At 52.2% G+C, this 15880-nt stretch overlaps 4 non-coding genes across 4 annotated transcripts; all 4 read right to left on the bottom strand.

Moving 5' to 3' along the window:
- Positions 1–6025: 6025 nt before the first annotated feature.
- Positions 6026–6097, bottom strand: Trnat-agu. Its single transcript has one exon. It is a non-coding gene; the product is annotated as a tRNA-Thr (tRNA).
- A 562-nt stretch (positions 6098–6659) lies between these two features.
- Positions 6660–6731, bottom strand: Trnat-agu. The gene has a single exon. It is a non-coding gene; the product is annotated as a tRNA-Thr (tRNA).
- A 321-nt stretch (positions 6732–7052) lies between these two features.
- Trnak-cuu lies at positions 7053–7125 on the bottom strand. The gene has a single exon. It is a non-coding gene; the product is annotated as a tRNA-Lys (tRNA).
- A 438-nt stretch (positions 7126–7563) lies between these two features.
- On the bottom strand, positions 7564–7636 carry Trnar-ucg. The gene has a single exon. It is a non-coding gene; the product is annotated as a tRNA-Arg (tRNA).
- Between the last annotated feature and the right edge of the window lie 8244 nt (positions 7637–15880).

Here is a 15880-nt window from a genome sequence, read left to right as displayed (position 1 = left end):
AGCGTATCAATGTAAACGCGATGAACGATTTCCTTGATTAATAACTACGAACATTTAGGTGAGCTATATTCAGCAAAAAACTGAAAATGTGAAGTGCATAATTCGTGCATCGTCTAGTGACATTACTACAGTACCCAACTTCAAGATGTTAACTGGATTAAATGGACACAAAGTGCCTGTCCAGAAAACAACACGACGGGTGGAAGAATTTTGGTTGGAACTTCAGGGAATGAAATGTTCTCGAAATGTGACGGACACTCTTACCTGGACTGTCCAAGGATCGACGCCATCTATGTGCCATCCGAGGTTCTGCAACCAAGCTTCCACGGAATGTAAAAAACGAACTGCACGTGGAACAATTACTCGACGGGTCACGTCTGATCTGTAATAAGCAATGCTTTTAGTCACAACGAACTGCATCACTACGACTATAATGGAAATGAGAAATGGACACGCTTATGTATTAATCACGTTGTTATGCAACGATGTTACTGTGATCAAAAAAACTTTACCACGACGATACTACCCTGTAAAAAATTATTGTGCAGCGGATGAATATGAACTGTAATAACGACACGATGTGTATAGGTCAACGCACCTGAAAAATACGGACATTTTTCTTTGAAGTATTTCAAAACAATACTATGTAACTAAGAACATTCAACAATCTAAGTTGTATTGTGTTATAACAAATATTGTAAATTTAAAACTAAGTTACCTGTCATAGAATGTAGTCTTCATATGTAATCTTGGTTGAATATTTTCTTTGTGCAACGACTGAGAAACGCGCGCACACGAACAATATGAACTGCATTACTGTGCCGCGTGATCTAACTGTACGAAATAACGGCAGTGCCGCAGTTACACAGACGCTTCTGCGCATGCGCGCACTCTATCTGCCAACATTAGAACTTTTACGGCGCACCCGCGTCATTCAAATTTTGTATATAATGTGTATAATGTGTAATGTAAGTCATGTAAATAGTTGTAGATAACTTAGATTTTCTTGTACCTTTAGGTGAATTGCTCGCCTGCAGGTGTGTCCTTTCGCCTCGCAATTCAGGGGGCAATATATAGGCACATTTGCATGCCGAGCGTGAGTTTCCGCGGAAACGCGAAATATTAATTAAATAAATAATCAGTGACAAATAAATAAAGCCTATGGCACACAACTGCAGCGCTGTGTCGCTGATAAAACAAAAGCACAATTACGTTACTCTTATGTTTGATTAAGAAAGGGAGAGCTCAGGTTGAAGTGGTGCGAGAAGCACGTATTTTTTTTTATTGTCTGGCACACCGCCATATTTCATGTTATAGAAGAATACTGCGAGTTGCAACCACACTAGGCACTCGATTCTGTAAAGAATTATATTTATAAAAGTAAGTAGGATTATGAACTGTAGGCTTATTCATTGAATATATCTGATTTAACTAACTGTGTAACTTTTTTATGTTTAGTAGACAATCACATCTGTACGACGTATTGGCATGGCTGGCAAATTATTGTAATATTGAGATTTAGATTATGAGTCCGCACCTACCGCAGCAGTCTTTGGAAACGATTTAATTACGAAGTCCAATTATTCAGTTTTATTTCACGATCAACTACGAGTAACATTGCCTTTACGAAAAAGCCATTGTCAAGCGTCTGATACCGAATAATTAAACGTCCACGTTGGAGATAAGCAAATACAATTGCAATCACAATCACCATCATACAGATAGAATAATCAATATCTAAATAACAATATATTTTTATTTATTTTATTTATTTTATACAGCTGCCGTTTAGTAAGAGCACGATAGGTCGCCGCCGTGTTGAACGGATGCGGGTTGTCCTGAACATAGCTTAGCTCCACATAATACCGCCGGATATAGCCAAGCTCAGGATGAATGTGGCCCACAGACGTTGGCGCAGACAAATCCTTTGGACGTAAGGTGTTGAAAAGCCGTGCAGTGAGACTATTTGGGTTGCCGTGTAGTATGCGGGAAGTACGAGTTAAAAAAGTCGCCACACATTGGGATTCAACGTCTTTGACGCCTAAGCCACCGCGGGAACGAAGTAACGAGGTAGCTTTAAAGGAAACTTTAAAAATGTTCCCTCTCCAGACATACCAGCAAGCAAGTGCTAAAATTTTTTTCGCATGGCTGTCGGGATTGGGAAAACAGCGGCAGTGTGATAGAGCTTACTGAAAACGTAACTATTAATAAACTGTGCCCTCTGCATCCGGTCTAAAGACCGCATGTTATGTTCTTTGATCACCACGCGTAAGATGGTAAGCTTGCGTTCCCAATTCACGTGGAGCATGGCCTGGGGGATCGGTGATATAACCAGGCCTAGATGCCACAGGTCTTTGGTCTTGTCCAACCAAGAAATATCGATGGAGTTGGGGTTGCGACCCAACGGCATGATTTTGGACTTTCGCTCATTAAGTCTAGCGCCACAAGCGACAGAGTACTGATGGACAATCCGACGAACTGACCCCAGCTCTTCGGTGTTAGTAATAAGCACACTGATATCGTCGGCATAGGCGTGGCAGACCGTTTTTGTGTTTAACGTTTGCAACCCGGGTAAAGTTACGTAAAACTTTTTAAGAAGTGGCTCTATAGCGATCGAGAATAACGTCATAGAAAGGGGCCACCCTTGTCGCACTGCTTGTCGGATGGGCACGGGGGCGGTTAACTGGCCGTTAACCTTCACGCGTGAAAACGTTCCGCAGATACATTTCTGAATAAGCTGTCGAAAACGCTGGTTGAATCCCATTTGACTCATTGTGCGCAATAAAAAACCGTGATTAATTCTGTCAAACGCCTTATCGAAGTCGAGAAACAATAACGCCAAATTAGTGTTGGTAATCCAAGTTAAATAAGTCAGGTCGCGATATTCACACAGGGCATTCAACATCGATCGACCACTGACTGCACCCGTCTGATAAGGGCCAAGTACTTTGCCAAGAAGTACTTTAAGCCTGGTGTTTATAATCCTAGTCAAGATCTTGAAATCGGAGTTAAGCAACGTAATTGGCCGAAAGTCATGTAACACAGTCGGATTGGAAGTTTTAGGAACCAGGACAACCATTCCTTCCGTGAACTGCGGGGGGAAGGCAGCATGCGATAACAGTTCGTTATACATGGCGGTCAATTCGTCGCCGATCACATCCCAGAACCGTGAATAAAATTCGACCGGCAAGCCGTCTAAGCCGGCAGCTTTGTTCTTGGCAGCGCACGCAAGGATGGACTTAACTTCAGAGTTGGTGACATTGGCCAAGAGAGCAGCGTTATCATCCTGATCCACTGTGGAGGCGATGTCGTTTAAAAAAATCATCCCCCGCCGATAGATCGGTATCTGACTCGGAATAATGTTGTCGAAAATAATTGAAGACATGCGTCTTGATAGCACCCTGTTCATTGTACAGATTCCCGCCAGCATCCTTCAGATGAGCAATAATTTTTTGTTTACCACGTTTGGTTTCCCGTATGAGATGGAATAACGATGCAGACTCGTGGGAGACGTCATCAGAAGAGCGCGATCGGACCCGAGTGCCAACAAGTGCTTCACCAACTAAAGCAGTAATTTTGGCTTTGATACGCTTGATGCGGATCAGGTTGTCGGACAAAGCAGATGGATCGCTGTACAGCTGGCGTAAACCGAGGAAATAAAATTCTAGAGACCGTTTCCTCCAATAAGCCCTGGTCCTGGCAAACTGGCAAATACATTTCTTAATCCGCGGCTTAACAAACTCCGTCCACCAAAGAACGCGCTCCCTATACCGAGCTTGCCTCTGGAGGCACTGCTGCCAGGTGTCAACGAGGCAACGCCGTAAATCCGCTTCATCGAGCAGCGAGACATTCAGCTGCCACGTGCCGCGTCCCAAAAATGTCTTCTTCCGCACATGCCGAATCGTTAGATGGTATGCGGAGTGGTCACTAAAACTGAGCGGCCATAGTTCACAATCACGAATGGTATGTAAAAGATCTTGAGAAACATAAAACCTATCCAGACGGCTAGAAGAAGCAGCGCTCACATAGGTATATCCCATCGTGTGTGGTCGAAGGTGACACCAACTATCTTGTAAATGCAGTCCATCTGTTAACGTTAGTAGCTCGGGACAAAAATTAAAATGCGGACTTTGATCTTCGTTGCGTAAAACGCAGTTGAAATCCCCACCCAGGATGATCATCAGTCGAACGTTCGGCAATAAGGTCACAACTTCAACCCTAATAAATTCACTTCTGTCCCTTCTGCCAGCGGACCCTGTCGGGGCGTACACGTTCAGGAGAAGCAAATCCTGTAATTGGGCGGCAATGCCGCGTCCCGTTTCTAAAATCGCTGTAGGTTGGTAAGCGATGCCAGCTTTGAATAAAATCGCAGTGCCCGCCTCAGTGCCAAGATTTGATATGGCATCATACCCAGGTATTTCTCCAACCTTGGGGGACACAACTTCTTGGAAGAAAACTATATCTATATCGGCGGCATATAGATAGTCGGTCAAGCATTTAAGTTTGACATCGGATGCGATCCTATTCAAATTAACTGTGGCTAGTTTATAATCTTGCATGGTGGGGATAGAAAGGGTCCGTGTTATTCACTTTCGTCTGCCCAAGACTTCTCGGCTGGCGTATGCTGATGGGCAGTATCCATCAGCTCAGGACTCGGACGGTCGACATGCATCTCCATATCGGCCTCCCCCACGTGGCGCGCGACGGAACCCATTTCATCTGTGCCGCCGCGTTCACTGCCGTCTTTTCGGATCTGCTTTATTGTGCGCTGCAGTTTCTTTTCCAGAGTGCGGATCTCCTCCGCACTCTGCTTCCGTGCCGACCGCTTAGATTTCCCAGTTCTTGGGGGAGGTGCGTCGGCGTCAGAAACGGTTTTGACGTCCGTCAAGAGGCTGTGTGTAGACCCTTCCTCAGATAGGTCACTGCCGAGAGGGAGGGGCGTGGGGGGCGCAACGTCAGGGGGGCAAGAAACGCGCGACCTCTCGCCACCATCCGACAACTGTTTCAGCTCGACGGACGTAGTTGGAGTAGGGACGGGAGTCGGTCCTGCATGGTCGGCACGAAGGCCGACAGTCGGGGAAACCTGCAGGTGTGCAGCGTGGCTGTCGATATCGGTGACATCACTACGAACGGGACATTCGGGGGTTGCCGCAGAGTTGTTGACAATGACCGCGCCGGCGTCAGGGGTCACCGCAGCCTGTTGGTGGAGCGTCGGTTGTGTCGTAGGCGACTCCATCAATGTCTGCGCGTAAGACAACCGATTGCCATCGTGCCCATCGAGAGGTGTAAGACGATGTTGCATTCCTCGGCGACCCGCCCGGACACGGGGACAAGCAGATTTTAAATGGTCGGTAGAACCACATATTACGCAAGTTCGCGGTTGTCCTTCATACATCACCAGCGCTCGAAAACCCTGCACCAAAATGTTGGACGGGATGTGCTTCGGTAAATCAATTTTCGCATTCCGAACGCCGTTATCAACATTGAAATGTTTGTAACCCCTCCATTGCTCGGCATGAATTTGCAAGACATTACCGTAGGGAGACAAAGCTTGCCGAATTCTATCGAAGCTAACTTCGAAAGGCAGATTAAATATACGGACGGTTCGTAGCCCTAGTCCAGCATGACTAACAGATACTTTACAAATTTCGCCTTTAGAATTCACAAAATCCGCAGTGCCTTCCGTGAGGGTCATAATACGAACGCAAGGATCGTCACTAATCAATTTTACATAAACAGCGTTCGCAAGAAAATCATACGAAAACCCAAGAACTTCGTCATCTCGCAGTCCTAATCGATCGTAAAACCAGTCAATGAGTTCGTGAACCTGTGGTCGAGCATATCCATACGGAAAGCCAAATCGTAGCGTGTAACGTCTCAACTCATCCTCCATCACTTGCGTGAAGTAGTACTTACAGTACCAACAGCTGCGTGCGCTCGTAAGCACAGGCGAAGCGACCACCACCGCACGTCTGCACACGGCCGCGGCCGCGGCGGAACTGTAACTGATTTCGAAAATTCGTATTGCCTCCTGTGAGGATCGAACTCACGACCCCTGGTTTACTAGACCAGTGCTCTGCCACTGAGCTAAAGAGGCGCGGCCTCCCATTAGGCCACACGGTCACTGGCGCAATATGCTTCCCCACACACACCTCATTTTCGCCATTTGTACGCTTGCCGGAATGAATTTCCCATCTTTGACGCAATTCCCCATCTCCAACTTCAGTACTAAAAAGGCGACGCTACTTCTTGCTGTGTCCCATCGCAAGTTACATTCAAGCCCTTATGACGCTGATCAAACAAGAGGTTGCAAATCAGCTTCAATCGCTTACTGCCATCTCAGTCGGTTGCAGAAGGTACCTCACCCTATGTCATACAATGGCGAGTTGCCGCTATTACCAAAGCGGCGGCGGCGCCGACGACAACCGCGAGGGTCTCTACCAGGGGTAGAAAATACATCACAAGAACTAAGTATTTCACGTCGGCATTCTCCGGAGACTGCCAAAAGCAGCAGTTTCTGGTGCCTACTTTAATAGCACCATTCGCACTATTCATTTGCGAGAGCACTTCTTTAATACCGCACCCATTCATAATTTTTTTTATCCTTGACCGCTTTTTTCGAAAGGGTTACGGTAGAAGAGGCTTTTACTAAATTCATTTGCCCCCTGTGAGGATCGAACTCACGACCTCTGGTTTACTAGACCAGCGCTCTGCCACTGAGCTAAGGAGGCGCCGCCTAGCGCACTTTTCGGGTACTTTATTCTTATGGACTAGTGAATCGGAGCCCTTCAGCTGGAAACGCACCGCAATAGCGACCATTATTTGTATTTAGTTAGCACAGCTGCTGCTTTCTTACACATCTCACACGATATCGATGTACGCCTAAAACTCCAAAACAACACATTTAATTCATTTCAGAGTTACTTTCAGCTTCAAAAACCATTCCTCTGATATTCATACGAAGCTAGGCATCGTCGTAACCCGTTACGTTCATTACGCAAGGCTCACGAGAGGGGCGCAGGTTGCATCCGCGTAGACACAAAATTTGGCGCCGCCCAGCGTGGGGCTCGAACCCACCACCCTGAGATTAAGAGTCTCATGCTCTACCGACTGAGCTAGCCGGGCTCCACACAACGCGTTACGAGCCATACAGTATTTATGCGACCTGCGACCATCTATGGAAGATCCTTTTGACTACAGCTTATTTCCTGCTGCCACTAATGAGCTACAATCCTATTCAATGAAAAATTGTCTCCGAAAGGCATCAAATCTACTTGAAATGATACGTGGCTATCAGCACCATTATTCAACACACATGCTCGACTGTGCGCAGACGCCTGTGGCGTAGCTCTTGGGTCCTGAGTCAGACGCAGTAGTTCCAAGAAAACTCTCCTGATCGGCACTGTGCCGAAAATTTCGCTACACAACCCCTTTGTCTTGCTTGAGCTTCAGGTAGACGCCGGTTTGCAGCCAGGAAGCGCACAGCAGCAACTTTCAACTAGTTTTGTAGTACTCAAACAACACAGTAAAACAGCATGCATCTTTTGCAGAACTGGAAAAACTCGACCGTGACAGGACTCGAACCTGCAATCTTCATATCCGAAGTCCGACGCCTTATCCATTAGGCCACACGGTCACTGGCGCAATATGCTTCCCCACACACACCTCATTTTCTTCATTTGTACGCTTGCCGGAATGAATTTCCCATCTTTGACGCAATTCTCCATCTCCAATTTCAGTACTAAAAAGGCGACGCTACTTCTTGCTGTGTCCCATCGCAAGTTACATTCAAGCCCTTATGACGCTGATCAAACAAGAGGTTGCAAATCAGCTTCAATCGCTTACTGCCATCTCAGTCGGTTGCAGAAGGTACCTCACCCAATGTCATACAATGGCGAGTTGCCGCTATTACCAAAGCGGCGGCGGCGCCGACGACGACGACGACAACCGCGAGGGTCTCTACCAGGGATAGAAAATACATCACAAGAACTAAGTATTTCACGTCGGCATTCCTCGGAGACTGCCAAAAGCAGCAGTTTTTTTTTTTTTTTTTTTTCTTTATTGTATTTCAATTCCCCATCGGGGCGGGCTGGCAGCAGCATATGCGCTGCTCTTCAGCCGAAAGACATAGAACAAAACAATAGAAGACATTTAAAAACAGCAATAGAGAGAAGAAGGCGAACATAGATATACTAAAGGGAGAACATCATGGAAGGCAATATACAAAAAAACGGGGTGACTGTAAAATGGAGATAAAAAAAAAAACTGTTTAAAAGTAGCACACACAAAAAGCCACACTCTGCGACGATTAAAAGAACACAAGGCACAGTATGACTGGAGCATAAAGGTGTTGACGGATGGCATAGCACACTGACGGCGAACCTCAAGGCAGTACACAATTAAAATCACACCTCTGGACGCACACGAGACATAGCACGAAACACAACACTGATGTGGCACACTGATGATGATCAATACAGAGGATCTGCCAGGTTCAAGGAGATGAGGGAGACCTGAAGAAGGGAGGGAGGGGAAGAGATGGGGGAGGGGATTGGGGGGCGCTCGGAAGAGGGCCAGGTAGGGAGGGATGTGGGAAGGAGAGAGGCAAGTATGGGGTGCAGGGTCTCAGGGGAGGGGGGGATGGAGGAGAATCCGCTCTGGGAGAAGGAGGAAAGAGGAGAAGGGGGCCCTGGGGAGGGGGGGGGGAACAAGGCCGGGTTATAGTTGGAAGGAAGGGTATATGTCACGGCGAAGTTCGTCATCCGGGAGGGGGAGGCGTTGGAAATTGCCCTGATGATGGAGATGGAGGGTGTGGAGGTGGAGAGAGGGAGGGATACAGCGATAGAGGCACGGCAACGGGCGAGGGGTGGAGAGGAAGGAGGAAACCAGAGGGTGGGGGGGATCAACCCTGCGAACAATGTAAAGGATGCGGAGATGTTGGAGGAACAAGAGGAGGTGGGGGAAGGGGATCAGTTCATACAGGAGCCGTGTGGGGGAAGGAAGGCGGATACGGAAGGCAAGGCGGAGCGCATGGCGTTCAAGGATTTGGAGAGCCTTGTAAAAGCGGGTGGGGGCGGAGATCCAGGCGACGCTGGCATAACAGAGGATAGGACGGATGAGGGATTTGTAGGTGTGGAGTATGGTAGAAGGATGCAATCCCCATGTCCGGCCGGACAGGAGTTTCAGCAGGCGGAGGCGGGAATGGGCTTTCTGCTGGATGGTCAGGAGATGAGGGGTCCAGGTGAGGTGTCGGTCAAGGGTGAGGCCAAGGTATTTCAGGGTGGGGGTGAGTTGGATAGGACGACCATAAAGGGTGAGGTAGAAATCTTGGAGGCGAAAGGAGCGAGTGGTACGGCCTATGATGATTGCCTGGGTTTTGGAGGGGTTCAGACGGAGGAGCCACTGGTTACACCAAGTGGTGAACTGGTTAAGGTGGGTTTGGAGGGTACGTTGAGACCGTTGAAGGGTAGGATAGAGAGCCAGGAAGGCAGTGTCATCAGCATATTGGAGAAGGTGAACTGGTGGGGGTGGCTTGGGCATATCAGCTGTATACAAGAGATAAAGGAGAGGGGAGAGGACAGAACCCTGGGGGACGCCAGCCGTTGGATAAAAGAGACGGGAGTTGGTGTTGTGGAGGGTGACATAGGAAGGACGGGGCGAGAGGAAGGAAGCGACCAGACGGACAAAATTGATAGGCAGGGCGTAGGTTTGGAGTTTAAAGAGGAGACCGGGATGCCATACACGGTCATAGGCATTTTGGAGGTCAAGGGAAACAAAAATGGCGGAGCGACGGGAGTTGAGCTGGAGGGACAGAAGGTGAACAAGGTTGAGGAGTTGGTCGTCAGCAGAGAAGGAGGGTCGGAAGCCACACTGGGTAAGGGGGAGGAGGTGGTGTTGAGCAAGGTGCCGATGGATACGGTGGGAGAGGATGGATTCAAGGACCTTACTGAAGACGGAGGTGAGGCAGATGGGACGATAGGAATAGGCGGCAGAAGGGGGTTTGTTGGGTTTGAGGAAGAGGAGGATGCGGGAGGTCTTTCACAGGTCAGGGTAGAAGCCAGTAGAGAGGATGACATTATAGAGATGGGCGAGGACAGTTAGGAAGGAATAGGGGCTTTCTCGAAGGTGACGGTAGGTGACACAGTCGTGACCAGGGGCCGTGTTGCGTTTGGACTGGAGGAGAAGTTTAATGTCTTGTGTTGTGATGGGAGTGTTGACGTCGGAGGGGGGCAACTGCCCCAAGTACTGGAGACTAGGAGCAAGTGGAGCGACTGAGGTATCAGCACGTTCCATGACGGTGGGGAAAAGAGAATAATCAAAGTGGGGATCATCGGGGATGGAGAAGACCTCGGAAAGGTGGGAAGCAAAGTGGTTGGCCTTACTGAGGTTGTCCGAAAGGGGGCGATCGTTATGGAGAGGGGGGTAGTGGGGAGCGGAAAGGGAACCAGTAAGACGATGGAAGGCAGACCAGTACTTGGAGGAGTTGATAGGGAGGGTGGCATTGAGTCGTGTGCAGGTCTGGCGCCAGTCCTGGCGTTTCGTTGCAGTAATAAGGTTCCGTACGTGTCGCTGTATTTGCCGGTGGCGTTGGAGTGTATCCCTGTCACGAGTGCGGAGGAAGGAGCGATAGAGGCGGCGGGATTCACGGAGGAGGAGGACAGCCCGCGGAGGGAGAGTGGGACGGTGTGGGTGGATGGTTTTAGTAGGAACATGGGCCTCCACGGCGTCAGTAATTACCGTCTGAAGGAAGGACGAGGCGCAGATGATGTCGTCAGGATGGCGGTAGGTAAGAGGGTGGCTTTCGACCTGGGTGGAGATGGAGTCCCGGTAGGCATCCCAGTTGGCACGGCGATAGTCATGGACGACCTTGGGAGGGGGTGCAGGTTGCGGAGCTGGAGGGGGGCGGTTTGCAGACGTTATGGTGAGAAGGACAGGGAGGTGATCGCTACCTGTGGGGTGAAGGACGGCGACAGTGATACGCCCAAGGAGGTTGGCGGAGGCAATGACAACATCGGGGGTGGTGTTACTTTCGGGTCGGGTGTGCTGGGGAATGGGAACAAGGTCACCCTGGATTGTGGAGAGGAACTGATGCCACCGCCGAAGGGCAGCAGGAGTACGGCTATGGACGTTGAGGTCGGCGGCAATCACATAGGTGGAGAAGGTGTGGTCAATGTGTGAGATGAAGTCAAAAGGAAGAGGAGCAGTGGAGCGGACATAGATGGTGGCACAGGTAATGGTGAGGGAGGGGAAGAAGACGCTAAGAATAAGGTGTTCAGTGGGGTCATTGAGGAGAGGTTGTGGTCGGACGGGGATATGCTGAAGGTGTCCAATCGCGACTCCACCCTGCGCACGAGGACCAGGAGCATCAGTGCGGTGGAGGATATAGGGGGAGGAGCGGATAGAATGGTGGGGCTGGAGAAAGGTTTCGTTCAAGAGGAAGGTGTCGACCTGGTGGTGGGAGAGGGTGTGCATGAGGAGGTATTTGTTGGAGCGGAAGGAGCGAATGTTCTGGAAGAGGATGCGAGACTCGTGCCGCGCCATGACGGGAAGGAGGGGGGGAAGAGAGGGAAGGGAAGAGACTTAAACTAGGGTGTCGAGGCGGGTGAAGGTGAAGTGGGCTTGGTTGTGGGAGTAAGTGGCGAAGGTGTTCAGGTGGAAAACAGAGCGAGCAGCAAGGGATATTTGTTGGAAGGTGTGCGGGCGCTGAAAAGGGTGGATGTTTTGGAGTACAACGGTAATGAACCGGATGATGTCCTCGGCCGTGGGGGATGGACGGAGGGAATTGTTAGGATGGACAGGAGGATCGACGGGACGAACTGGGACTGTAAGTTCAGGGGTGGCTGGAGGGGGTTTAGCTTTACACTTGTGGGAGTATGTGGGATGGGGGCCATTGCAGGTATTACAGGAAGGAGGAGCAGCGAGGTTGGGGCAGTTCTTGAGAAAGTGGGAGGCCTTGCAATGGGGACAGGTGGGGGGGTTTTTGCAGTTGGGAGTCAGGTGGTCATTGTACATCAGGCACCGTTGGCAACGGTAGGATTGGGGAGGGGATTTGGAGGATTCAACAGGGTGGCGACGGTGGTATATCAGGGCACCCTGGGTGAGGAGATGGTCTATGGACGGGGCGGACTCTGAGAATACCCGCATGAGGTAGGTGGGACCAGAGGCATTGTGGATACGGCGAGCAGAGCGGATTTCCAAGTCCGGGTGGGAGTTCAGTTCTACCAACACTTCATCCTCTGTGATCACCGGGCTGAGCTTGGTGATCACAGCGGTGTAGGTGGGGGGGCGACGGGGAGGCTGGGGCTGACGAGGAGTGGAAGCGGAAAGGAAGGGTGTCAGAGAGGCGTGGGGGCCAAACATAACTCGTGGGAGTTTTCGCAGGAGGTCTGTGTGAAATGATGGGGACGGGGACTTGATAAGGACTGAGTCCCTGCGGGGAATGAGTTGGGAGATGGGAGCACCAGGTAAGTACTTTCGTATTTCCTTGGTGAGGGTACGAGCGTCGAGGAACTTAGGATCGGGAGTGGACAGGACAAAGGTGTGGAGGGTGGGGGCCAAGGTAGGGGTGGCAGGAGGAGGGGTGGTGTCCATGGTGACGGCAGGGGGAGGGGGAGGTGGCGTTGATTTCTTGTGGGAAGTGGCGGGAGCAGAGTCGGTAAGGACGCGCATTTGGGGTTTTTTGGAGACTGGAGGCTGGGAGGAGGGGAGAGGGACGGGGAGGAGAGGGAGGTGGCGGGTGGCAGATCCCTGTGGCGTAGTGGAGGCACCGGGAGAAGCAGCTGGTTCAGTGGTGGCGATGGTGGCTCGGCGCAACGTGATGCGTGCGGGAGATGCAGAAGACAAAGCGACGGGGTCGGTGAGAGAGGGGAAGCCAACCACCTGAGGGGCGGCAGCAGAGGCAGCAACAGAGGCGTACGTGAGGGCGGGGGTAGTAGTGGGAGCTGTTGAGGGTGTGGAGGCTGGAGGAAGGGTGTAGAGGTGTGGGTATACAGCAGGGGAGGAGATAGGGGGGTGGGTAAGTGGAGGAAGGGAAGGGGAGGTGGAAGGAGAGAGGCCAGAGGCGGAACTCCAGGAAGTGACTGTGGGAGAGGGGGAGGGGGAGGTGTAGATGACGGTGGAGGTGGGAGTACTCATTGCAGACGAACGGCGACGGACAGACGGACGTGCAGCAGGCGGCGTCGGCGTCGGCGATGGGCAGCGGCGAACAGCAGGCGGCGTCGGCGTCGGCGTCGGCGTCGGCGACGGCGGCGAACAGACGGACGAACAGCAGGCGGCGGCGGTGGCGGCGGCAGCGGTTGCGACGACGGCGATGGACAGCCAGCAGGCGGACGGGAGGACGGACGGACGGACGGACGGACGGACGGACGAACGAACAAACAGCGACGGGCAGACAGACAGACACACACAATCTTCGAAGACGGAGATTCCACCCTGAGAGTAGCCCAGGCTTTGCAATCTGACGCTTTCGAAGGAGGGGATCCAACCATCTAGATCAAGCAGCAGTTTTTTTTTTTTACTTTATTGTTATTTTAAAACCTGTACAATTCAGGTAGGCTGGCAGCGGCACACTACGCCGCTCTTCAGCCATAGCGTTTTACAAGAGGATAAAACATGGTGAATGACAAAGAACAAAGTGACGGGCAAAAGAGAGAGGTCACAGAGACATAAAAAACACGGAGTCGTTCACATGTGAAGATAACAACACGGAAAACACGTCGGCACGGCGCACAAAACACTGATGAGTCCGATGGCACAAGTGAACGTAGGAGTGGGACGGCGGACACCAAAAACACTTTACGACGTCACACACACGAGACACAAAAGGCGACGATCTCCGGCGCGCGAATGTTCACTATACGTGTGCGAATCCGGGGACCTGCCAAGAGAGGAGGAGGAGGAAGGGGAGTGGGAGAGCGAGAGGGGAGAGCAGAGATGCCACGGGCAGGGGAGATAGGGGGGAGGGAGGAAGGGGGAGAGGAAGCCCGGGGGAAGAGGGGGAAGGGAGGGGACAGGGAGATGGAATAAGAAGGGAAGAGAAGAGAAGGGAGGGAGGGTGCCGAAAGGAAAGCACACGGGAAGTGGGGGGCGGGGCAGAGTCAAAGTTGATAGGAGGGGTAGATGGAGGGGACGAGGACATCATCAGGGAGAGGGAGCTGGCGGAAGCCACCTTGGGAGAGGGTATGGAGGGTGGAGAGATGGAGACCGGGTGGGACGTGGGAATACAGGCGTGGCAGCGGGCGGGGGTGGGAGAGGATCAGGGAAAGGAGCGGGTGAGGAGGATCAAGTTTACGTGAGGTATACAGGATACGTATCCTTTCAAGAAAAAGGAAAAGGTGGGGGAAGGGGATGAGATCATACAGGATCCGTGTGGGGGAGGGGAGACGGATGCGATAGGCAAGGCGGAGAGCATGGCGTTCAAGGATTTGGAGGGATTTATAAAAGGTAGGGGGGGCGGAGATCCACGCTGGATGGGCGTAACAAAGGATAGGGCGGATGAGGGATTTATAGGTGTGGAGGATTGTGGAGGGGTCCAGACCCCACGTGCGCCCGCAAAGGAGCTTGAGGAGACGGAGTCGGGAACGTGCCTTGGCTTGGATCGTCTGGAGATGGGGAGTCCAGGAGAGGCGACGGTCGAGGGTGACACCAAGGTACTTAAGGGTGGGAGTGAGGGCGATAGGACGGCCATAGACGGTGAGATAGAAATCAAGGAGGCGGAAGGAAGGGGTGGTTTTGCCTACAATGATCGCCTGGGTATTGGAGGGATTGACCTTGAGCAACCACTGGTTGCACCAAGCGGTGAACCGGTCAAGATGGGATTGGAGAAGGCGTTGGGAGCGTTGCAGGGTGGGGGCAAGGGCGAGGAAGGCGGTGTCATCGGCAAACTGGAGAAGGTGGACGGGGGGTGACGGCGGCGGCATGTCCGCCGTGTACAAAAGGTACAGAAGGGGGGAGAGGACGGAGCCTTGGGGCACACCGGCGGAGGGGAAAAAGGTGTAGGAATCGGTGTTATGGATGGTGACATAGGAAGGCGACAGTAGGAACGTGGGCCTCCACGGCCTCAGACAAGGTCCGCTGGAGAAAGGAGGCGGCATGGGTGACATCGTCAGGGTGGTGGTAGGTGAGAGGGTGGCTATCGACCTGGGTGGAAAGGGTATCCCGGTAGGCATTCCAGTCGGCTCGGGAATAGTCGTGGACATACTTAGGGGGAGGGTCAGTACGAGGGTCGGGGCGAGGGCGACGACCGTCTGAAACGGTGAGGAGGACAGGGAGATGATCGCTACCAATAGGCTCCAGGACATCCACCGTTATGCGGCCAAGGAGGTTGGGGGAGGAGAGGATAACACCAAGTTATAGTGGTGGAGGCGGCGGAAGGGGAGGTATAGACAATGGCGGTGGTGGTAGTAGTGACAGTGGTGGTGGGGGTGGACATGACGGGAGAGAGAAACAAGAACGAACAGAACGAAGAGGAAAGGACAGAAACTGGGGACAGACGAAGACGGATGAAGACGAAGACGGCCGTAGACCAGGGTCAGGACGGCGGTACCGGACGGCGGCGGCGGGCACCGGCGGCGGCGGCGGCGGCGGCGGCGGCTGCGGCGAGCTCCGGCAGGCGGCGACCAGGCGGGGGCGGCGAGCCCCGGCAGGCGGCGACCAGGCGGGGGCGGCGAGCCCCGGCAGGCGGCGACCAGGCGGGGGTGGCGGGCCCCGGCAGGCGGCGACGGCTGCGGCGGCTGCAAGGACCGGAAGGCGGCGACCAAGCGGCGGCGGCGGTGACGGCAAGCAGACGACACAGCAGGGATCTTCCACGTCGAAGGCGCACCCTGAGAGTAGCCCAGGCAGTGAAACTCTTCGATGAAGAAGAGAGGGAATCCAACCCTCG

The sequence above is a fragment of the Schistocerca americana genome, chromosome 7 (genome assembly GCF_021461395.2).
Source record: "Schistocerca americana isolate TAMUIC-IGC-003095 chromosome 7, iqSchAmer2.1, whole genome shotgun sequence".
NCBI classification, from domain to species: domain Eukaryota; kingdom Metazoa; phylum Arthropoda; class Insecta; order Orthoptera; family Acrididae; genus Schistocerca; species Schistocerca americana.
Note: the sequence above shows the minus strand (reverse complement) of the source record. Positions and strands in the feature narration are given on the sequence as shown.